General features: G+C 37.7%; 1 protein-coding gene across 1 annotated transcript in view; it reads right to left on the minus strand.

Moving 5' to 3' along the window:
• MIPEP (mitochondrial intermediate peptidase) overlaps positions 1–10,107 on the minus strand; it is a 94,213-nt gene extending 84,106 nt beyond the window's left edge. The window contains exons 1-3 of the mRNA XM_015563309.1: positions 10,039–10,107; positions 7,212–7,385; positions 1,482–1,570 (exon numbers count right to left, since the gene is read on the minus strand). The gene's annotated coding sequence lies outside the window, so the exon portion shown is untranslated. The remainder of the gene's footprint in view (positions 1–1,481; positions 1,571–7,211; positions 7,386–10,038) is intronic.
• Between the last annotated feature and the right edge of the window lie 6 nt (positions 10,108–10,113).

Here is a 10,113-nt window from a genome sequence, read left to right on the forward strand (position 1 = left end):
AGGAAATGTGCAGGAGGCAGCTAATCGATGTTTCTCTCTCATCGATGTTTCTAACTCTCTATCTCTCTCCCTTCCTCTCTGTAAAAAATTAATAAAAAATATATTAAAAAATAAAATCAAGGTCTAGTGAAGGCTATGAGTTGGTTGGTGACTTTACTTTTGGGTTCCTGGGCTGGTCTCAGGGCAGCAGAGGAATGTTATAAATAACAAAAGACAGAAACATTGTCCAGTGGAAGTGAATACTTTGGACAGACACTCTTGATAACACTTCACAACCAATAGGGTTCCCTGTTGTCCTCCCAGACAAATAAGAGCCCATTACACCAGACAGAATCAGGGTACTTTAGGCACGCAACCCAGGCTTTGGCTCTGATTCATACCTTGGGGCCTCTCCCTAGGCTATACTCTCTCCTAAGGAGACCCCAATTTCAGCCCCTTCTTCATGTTCAGTGTCTGGAACTTGCAGGGACCAGATGTGTCCCATTCAACAATTTGATTTTCAATGGCAATAACAAAAATGACATGTCTTATCCCAAAGAGATCCCACAATGCTCAGTGGGGAAAGCAGCAGCAGCACATCCTGTAGCATCAGGTCCTCCAGGAAGCCTTGATGAACTGGAGAAGTCACCTCCACATTCACCCTCCTCCTTATCCAGATTCTGCTTTGTGAAAGTCTTCCCGTGCTGACTGGCCCTGATTATTTGGTTGTGAATTCCAGGTGAGCATAGTGCTCTCAGTAGCTTTAGACGCTTTCTGGCTTTCTGGCATGGCATCATGCACCTAAGTGTTTTTTAATATGGCACTGTCCACCTCCAAGTTATTTTAACAAGCTGCTTGGAACTCTCGGAGATGGCTTACAATATTTAAATTTACCTCAGAATAACTTTTAAATAAGTCACTTCATCATAGTCTCAGCCTGTCTCAGCCCTCCCAGAATGTTTTATCATCTCTCTAGATGTGTCTAATTCCAAATCCACAGGGATTGCAAGGCCACTGTGTAGAGATAATGTTGGCTTCTTGCCCTGTGGTCCAGAGCCATCAACACAACAACAGTTTAATTACATGACAGTCTAAATTCCAACTTACCACTGAGATACTAAAAAAAAAACTGACTTAATATAACCAATGATAATAAGGATATTGAGGTTTGACATGTTCCTGACACCTTTATGAGCGCTTGTATTATTTTATTTTCATCACAACCCTCAGAGGCAAATCATTTTATTACCCCATTTACAGACAAGGAAACTAAATGACAAATAACTAGCCTAAAGTCACACTGCTTGTGCAAGGAAGATGAGAGCTGCTGCCTGCCCCGTGGGCCCTCCCGATTGCTGAACACCCTGGGCAGCTGTGCAATATTCACACATACTATCCCCCACCCTGCTGGGGAAGAACAAGCCCCACGTATACATTTCCTAGAGCACAAATCCACAAAACTACATCACCCAATACTGTAACGCAGGGGGAAGAAAACATACTTTTCTACCACGGTGCCAATACTTCTACAAGCTTCTTCTGCTGCCTCTCTGAATGCTGGCTCAGGGTGAGCAATTTTCACAAAATCAGCCTAATGAAGAGAAAAGACAAAACCAAAAGGGAATTTGATGGGAAGCTTTCTTCCAAAATCTAAGGGGGAAATGAAAAATCTAGTTTTAAATGTGCCATTTGGCTTGACCTATGCATTTCCATTAATGAAATTTTCCTAACTAGTAGGGAGGGCAAAGCAGCTTCTTTCTGAACATTATTCTGTTCTTCCTTGGAACCAAGTTGGTTTCAGCCCAAAGATTTTAATATTTTTACTAACTTTCTTTTAGACTCTTTCTCCTAATGTCAATATATACCAAGTGAATTCTTCCTAATTCTACAATTCAAACAAGCAGATCCTTGTTCACATATTCTAAGACTTTCTAATTAAACTCATCTACAATATGGTTCTCACATGTTAACCTGGATTCAGAGAACAACTCTTAGAGACTTTTCTTTTTTCTTTTTTAATTGAAACATACTACAGTTTCAAAACTGATTTAACTACATTCTAGCCTTTGTGCAGAAAACAAAGGCATATTCTTTATAGCCCTTATAGTAAGTATGAATTCCTAGTCCTAATCTAAAGGGCACACAGCTACCACTGCTGAGAGGCTTCTATATTGACCTTAGAATCAAACTGAGCTAGAATTCATATTTTAATATGAAATCAGGTAAAACTAGATTTTACTTTTCATGTTAATTGCAGTACATTGCAAAAAAAAAGCAGGAAAAAAACAAAATGCTACACTATTTTTCCTTTATCCTTCAAGAAGACATGTATGACATATAACAAAATAAGATCACAAGTAAAATTTCCTAATTTTATTATCAAATACTTTTTAACAAAAAACGTTTAAATCCATAGTTACATACAACTTTTGATGAAATAACAGTATTAAAGCACCTGAAAACTGGGCTATGTAAAATTAACAATATATTGTATAAATTGTCAATTTACATGTTGCAGAATTTATAATTGATATTAAAACTTAAAACACTAGCATACTCATTTGTAGTAGCGATGAGAGAAACAATTCTGTTACACAGCAAGGGTATTAAAAAAGAAAAGTAAAGCAAAATGACAACTTGGTAGAAAATAGTTTTTAAAATCATTGTCTTATAACAGTATTAAATTTACTGACAGGTAAAATCTTAAAAACTCAAAAAGAAATAAGGTTCTTTGAAATTTTTTTCCCCAAAGACATATATTAGTTTTTAATGTGATATTAGACTTCATAAATATAAAAACCTTCACAAATAGGACAAGCTATGGGGCAGAGAAGTTAAAATCTTTTAACAAAGGAGCAAAAGCAAAAAGGTGGAAAAAGTCCTAGAACACTGCTTAATTCAGATGGAGGCTAAGACAACAAATAAACAGTGAGTCCTGGGATTTTTTACATAAAAAGCCAATAGTCAATTAAACATAGTGAAAATCACTGACATTTTGTTTTTCAGATTTCAGTGATATAATTCAGCAGGGAAGGGAGACTTCCTTTTTGGTAATACATCTCATATAATTTACATCATTCAAAGCACTAGCATACACTTACTAAAGGAACAGAAAGAACCAAGACCCATTAAAACTGAGACCTGACAACCAGGGGCCCACAACGTATCTCACTTCACTCCTGAAATAAAAAAATAAAAAACACCCTTCAAAATATTTTATCAACCTCCTTAGAACTAGGATGTTTACTGTGATTGTGTGATGAACTGAAAGGTGTTACTGCTCAATTTAGTTGTATGGGAAAATAAAACATTTCAGGAGAAAAAAAATGAAGAGGCTTTAAATTAGTTGAAAGAAGTCAACCTCAAAAGGCATATATGATTCCAATTACCTGACATTTTAGAAAAGACACATATAAATATGTACGAAAGTAGTTGCCTAGGGGTAAGAGGTGGGGGTAGGGGTGTAATTATTAAAGGGAGCTTTTTTGGAGTGATAGAATATTTTCATACTCTGTGGTGGTAGCTACATGAAAAATGAGTTAAATTCATAGAACTATACCACCTTCCCCCAAGAAGTCAATTTTACTATATGATAATTTTTATAATAAATAAATAAATACTCTCTTAAATGATGGGAAGGCTTACCAACTTTCCAACCTCTCCGGGTAAGGTTTAATCATATCTAAGCAGCCAGCCAGCCCCCAGGAGTGTACAGAACAGCAGGTAAGAACATGGGCTCTGCAACCAGACTACCTGGACTCAAAGCCCAACTTCTCCTTACTGGCTAGTTGACCTTGGACACATCATTTAACCTCTTAGTGCCTTTCTTTCCTCATCTGAAAATTAGATATGGTGAGAAGGTTCAATCTATTAATCCAGGTAAAGTGGTTATCACAGCCTGGTGCTTAGTGAGATTTAAAAACAAGTTAACACTATAATGCTCCACGAGGTCAGAAATTGGGTCTGTCTTAATCAGGATTGTATTCCTAGTGCCTATTACAGAGCCTGGCACGGCACATGGTGGGGGCTCAATTTTAAATGAATGTGAAGAAAGAACTATATACTGTCCAATACCAAGTAGACAGCAGCATGAGTGATCACGATCTTGCATCATGTACACCACTATAGTCACCTTCATTGATATGACTAATCAAGACGTGATTCTCTTGGGCTGACAAAATCATGCCTTCTGCCTTAGCAATGGGTTTTGTGTTTGAAGAAACCTAGGTACACTTCTATTTCAACTTCAAAATAATGAGAAACAAGCATTTTTAATATAATCAGTTTGATGTTAAAACCTTACTTTTAATTACAAAATGCATTCCCTAAAAGGTTTATAAAAACTGGTTTTTATAAGATTAATTTTATTGTAAACAAACATAAATTTTTATTAGAATTTTGGTAGTTTTCATAAAGAAAGAATCTTGGTCACGGAAGATGGCGACATAAATAAATGTGGTACTTGCCTCCTCCTATAATCTCATCAAAATTACAACTAAACTACAGAATAAACATCATTCAGAACCGCCTAAAATCTGGCTGAGTGAAAGTCCTACAACTAGGGAATTAAAGAAGCCACATCAAGACTGGTAAGAAGGGTGAAGGCATGGAATGGGCTGGTCCCAAACATGTGTGTCAGTTTTTTAATTGGGAGGGATATCTTAGCTGCAGAGGTTCCCTCTGAGGACTAGGGGTCCCAGCCCCACACCAGACCCTTCAGCCCAGATATCCAGTGTCTGGAAGAGAAGTCCCCATATCTTCAGGCTATAAAAACTAGCAGGGTTTTTGGCTGAGTAAGACGGAGGCTGCTGGAATCCCAGTCAGTCCTATAAAAGAGCCTGTGCACAGACTTACTTGAACTCACTCACTCTGAACGCCAGCACTGGGGCAGCAGCTTGAAAGGAACCAGGGACATATGGGGAGGAACTAAATTGTCTGGCATCAGGACAACAGCTGGTGGGGCAGCTTTCTCCCAAACAAAAGTTCTAGAAGAGGCCATTGTTCCTTTGCTGAGTTCTCCCCCTACACAGAACCCACAGGCAGGCACCATACCTACAACTCCATTAACCTGGCTCATACTGTTTGCCCAACCCTGGTGATTCCCTGAGACCTCATTCTACCCAATTTGCAGGCCCACCCAAGCTGTGTCCAATGGCTTTTACATATGACTGGTTCATAGCTTGACCTCTCCTGGGAACCTTCAAGCCCAACACAAATAGCAAACATCTGCAGATCACTGTAGCTTGTGTCGGATGCCCCCAGGCAGGACACACGAAGTAGCTGACTTTGCACCTCCCAGGAGGCCCCAGAGCCAGTGTACCCGGTAGTCAGCTTCAGACTACATCAGATTACAACCCTACCACCTCCATGAATGACACAAAGTCCCAATGAAGCAAGTCCTGCTCCATAGGGTCAGCTCATGCACAGAAGCTCTTCCACTGTAGCTACAGCCGACTGGTCTAGATGTCAATCCCTTCCAACAATCAAGGCTCAACTACAACAGGACAGTGTACATACCCTACATAGGGGTACACCTGGAGTGCCCAGCTCAAGTGACTGGGAAGCTGAGCCACTGGGCACTCTACCAAGTCCAGAGGACATAGCAGCTCTACTTAATACATAGAACCAAACACAGGGAAGCAGCCAAAATGCCAAGACAAAGAAACATGTCGCAAATGAAAAAAACAGAAAACTCCAGAAAAAGAATGAAATGAAATGGAAGTAAGCAAATTACCAGATACAGAGTTCAAAAGAATGTTTATAAGGAGGCTCAAGGAACTTACTGAGAACTTCAAGGAGCTTTGAGAACTTTAAGGACTTAGTCCTTAGTGAGAACTTCAAGGAACTTAGTGAACACATCAACAACATAAAAAAGGGCCAGTCAGAAATTAAGCATACACAAACTGAAATGAAGAATAATTTACAAGGAATCAAGAGTAGAGTAGAGGATGCCGAGAATCAAATCAGCAATTTGGAATATGAGGAAGCAAAAAATACCCAATCAGAACAGCAAAAAGAAAAAAGAATCCAAAAATATGAAAATAGTATAAGAAACCTCTGGGACAACTTCAAGCATACCAACATTCGCATCATGGGGTGCCAGAAAAAGAAGAGAGAGAACAAGAAATTGAAAATCTATTTGAAAAAATAATGACAAAAAGCTTCCCTTACCTGGTGAAAGAAATAGACATACAAGTCCGGGAAGTACATAGAGTCCCAAACAAGATGAGTCCAAAGAGGCAGACACCACCACACATCATTATTAAAATGCAAAAGGTTAAAGATAAACAGAGAATCTTAAAGGCAGCAAGGGAAAAGCAGCAAGGGAGAACCCATAAGATGTCAGCTGATTTCTCAAAAGAAACTTTGCAGGCCAGAGGGAGTGACAAGAAATATTCAAAGTAATAAAAACCAAAGACCTATAACCAAGATTACTCTACCCAGCAAAGCTATCATTTAGAATTAAAGGTCAGATAAAGACAAGAAAATGCTAAAAGCGTTCATCATCACCAAACCAGTATTACATGAAATATTAAAGTCTTCTTTAAGAAGAAGAAAAAAAAGAATAAAAATATGAACAATAAAATGGCAATATTTATCTAATCAACAATTGAATCTAAAAATCCAAAATAAACAAACAAGCAGAACAGAAACAGACTCATAGAAAGAGAGAACATTCTGATGACTGCCAGATGGGAGGGAGATTAGGAGGATGGGTGAAGAAGGTGAATGGATTAAGGAGTACAAATAAAAATTAGTTATAGTGTAGTCATAAGGATGTAAAGCATAGCATAGAGAATATAGTCAATAATATTCTAATAACTATGTATGGTGTCAGACAGGTATGAGATTTTTCAGGATGATCACTTAAGCTAATCACTGGGGTATACACCTGAAATTAATATAATATCTATGTCAACTGTAATTGAAAAATTTTTTAAATGATTAAAAAAAAAATCTTGGTCATACAAAAAAACCTTTGACATATGAGTGATTATTCTTTTACTACATATGACGTGTATATTTTATTAAATATACATATTAAATTACAAGTTCTAAATATCACAATTTCCTACACATTTTTCCCATTCTTAATGACATACTTCACTATAACAAATTACATATAACAGCTCTCAAATAGTTCAGACATTTTTAACCTTGCAGTCTAATATTAAACCTAATAAACTTTAAATTTTAGAGAGGGAGTTACAAGTCTTAACACCAAATCTTACCAAGTCAGCCACCCTGCACAAGGCATCAGAGAGCTCGTCAAAGATGAGCACAGTCTGTGGTCCAGGTGGAGTGGAACACGCGCGCGCCACTAGCAAATCTGTCTTTCTCAAGGCGTTTTCTTGTGCGATACGAAATCCTTCTGGGGCACTGAGCTCGGGAACTCCAAAAAGACCCTGAAATTCAATGAGTATTTCCAATTTATTACCAAAAATATTATTTTTTGGTATGTATAAATACTATTTGTCATAAAGAAAATCTTGGGTTTTGTTGGTCTATTATATAATTATAATATCTGTGATCACAGAACACTTTCACATTCTTTCATGGTTTAAGAGTGTAATTTTTCTTTATTTTTAAATTAGTTATAAAAAATAACAATTAAAATATGGGTTAAAAATCAAGCTATGTCACTACTACAGAATCTAACTAATAAAGTAGTTACAAAGGTCAAATGAGATAATACCTGTTAAAAACGAAACATTTTAAGCATACCTGGCATACAGATAAGATATGATAGATGTTAGCTATAGTCATTACTAGCTGTGTGATTAGGCCAGCTTCCTCCTCCTCCTAGGCCTAAATTTTCTCTTTAAGCACAATGGGGATGACAATACATATCTCACAGCATGCATACAGGTACTAGAAAATATATGTAAGTCCTTTAAACACTGTTTGGCATCTAGTGAGGTCCAGTACAAAACACAAATTATTCTACAATTATAAATTAGGGACAATGAGTTGATTAACCAACCACACAGATATTTCAGAAAGACTTAATAATCATGTTAAACCAAGTCATAGGCTGAAACTTGCAGCAAATTTTACAGTTTCCAAAAGCATTTAAATATCCTATAAAGACAAAAATTACTAATCTAATGGGAACAATCTTATTTTTGGACCAGTTCAACCACACTTATTTTAGCACTCTGGGGGGGAGGGGGAGAGGGAGAGAAAGCACACATCTACTTTATCTACTTCATGCCAAACAGTGAACTATGTACTTTATACAACCCTCTCACTTAAATACCACAATTCTAGAGCAGGAACTACCACTCATTGTTTAAGATAAGGAGACAGACTTAAGAGTGAAGAAAAAGATTGAGGTCACTAATTAATTTTGGGAAAATCAGAACTTGAATGGGTTCACTACACCTCTAAAGCCCACACTTTCTCCATACTTCTGTATAGCAATTCATCTGTTTGAAAGTTTTCTCTCCTTCGAAGTCGAGCTCTAGAGGCAGAGCCCTACCCTTCATCATTTTAACCAGCTGCCCAACATAGTACCTAAAACATAGGGAACTGGAATGAATCCAATTAATGGAGCACATGCTAAACTTTGTAAATTAACTTTCTAGACGCTTAACATGATGATTTTGGGAAATACCAGGAGGTAAAACTTTCAGGCCTGGTAAGGCCTACTATTTCTGTAAGAAAGCAAGTTAAGTTGTTAACCTCTCTTCAAACAATACTAAGAACTTGAAGAAAATAAAAATAGTTGGAGGCAGAGTAGAATCAGAAACATATATAAACTTTATCTTTATACTGATTTCATCTGAGTCAAGCACAGGCTAGCTCTACTTCCGTGTACACCTCTTCATACTACCCTTGGGAATTCTAAACCTCAGACTATAAGTTATGGTAATACTAAAAAACTAAACAAACCTTTTTTTTCAGTCAAAAACTAATCCATAAATTTGAAAATCTGGTTTCAGTACTTAAAATCATGACGTACGAAAGAAAAAAAACCTAAAATTTCATCCACCCCAAATCTACCTTACGCTTCACTTCTTTCTGTTCAGAACTGATAGGTAGTTCTCCACACACCAATTGTTAATATCAACCTTTTTATTTACTTATATGGAAGTTAGTGTGGCAAATTTCATGCAAAAATTTGAAAATGAACAAAGCTAATTAAGGAGATAAAATAAAATAAAAACATCATTAAATTTACTGCAACAATATTCTAGACTCCACTTTGTATAAAACTTAATGGCATAATAAAGAGATAATAAAGTTAAAAGTAAAACCTAAAACTGACATAATCCACAAAAGTAAAGTAGAACAGGCATCGGGTAAGTCCCTTTCAACCCTGCCTTCCATTCACCTTTAATTCAGCCATTCAACAAATATTACTGACTACTGAAGCCAGACACCATGCTGGGCAGCAAGGATATAGAAATTAATAGAGACCAAAGAATTCATCAGTAATTTCCTGAAGGAAGAAATCAATGTGAACAACTCCACAGCACCACATGAAGTTAACTTCTTTTCAACAGTTTTTTTTGTTGTTGTTGTTTTGTTTTGTTTTTTTGTTTTGTTTTTCTTTACCAAAAACACACACACAAAACAAGAGAGCCCAAAGCTTTGAAAAAAGTTAATGGAATTTCAGGCATCAGTGCAATTACTAATGACAGAACTAAAGGCATGTGTGTCCTTGCAAAAGGAATACTTGTCACCGAATGTGAACTCACACGTGTACGGTTGGAGCAAAAGTGAATTTAGTAGGAGCTGGGCTCAGCGTCAGGAGAGGATGGCACCAGAGGGGCGGAATTCACTTCCAAGATGAACTACTTTAACTTTTTGTGGAGGAAGGGGTTCACACAGAGATAGGTCCTAGGACCCAAACTTTGGTGAGGGGATCACTAAAAACCGCCCCGCTCCCTTTAACCCAGCCCTTCAAACAGCAGGCGCGCAAACACTTCCTGTATAACGTGGGTTCTCTGGCCATGTCCTCCCGGACCCCGCAAGATTTGTCCCCATCCACTCCCCACGGAGAAGAGAGCCAGTTTATCCCAGCAAACAAGAGCCCTGCCCCGCGCCGCTCACCCGGCGCTCTCCAAACAGGTCCAGGCGCAAGCCCTGGGGCTTGACATTGAAAGCGGCACCCACTGGAGACCAGCC

The sequence above is a fragment of the Myotis davidii genome, unplaced genomic scaffold, assembly GCF_000327345.1.
Source record: "Myotis davidii unplaced genomic scaffold, ASM32734v1 scaffold859, whole genome shotgun sequence".
NCBI lineage: Eukaryota > Metazoa > Chordata > Mammalia > Chiroptera > Vespertilionidae > Myotis > Myotis davidii.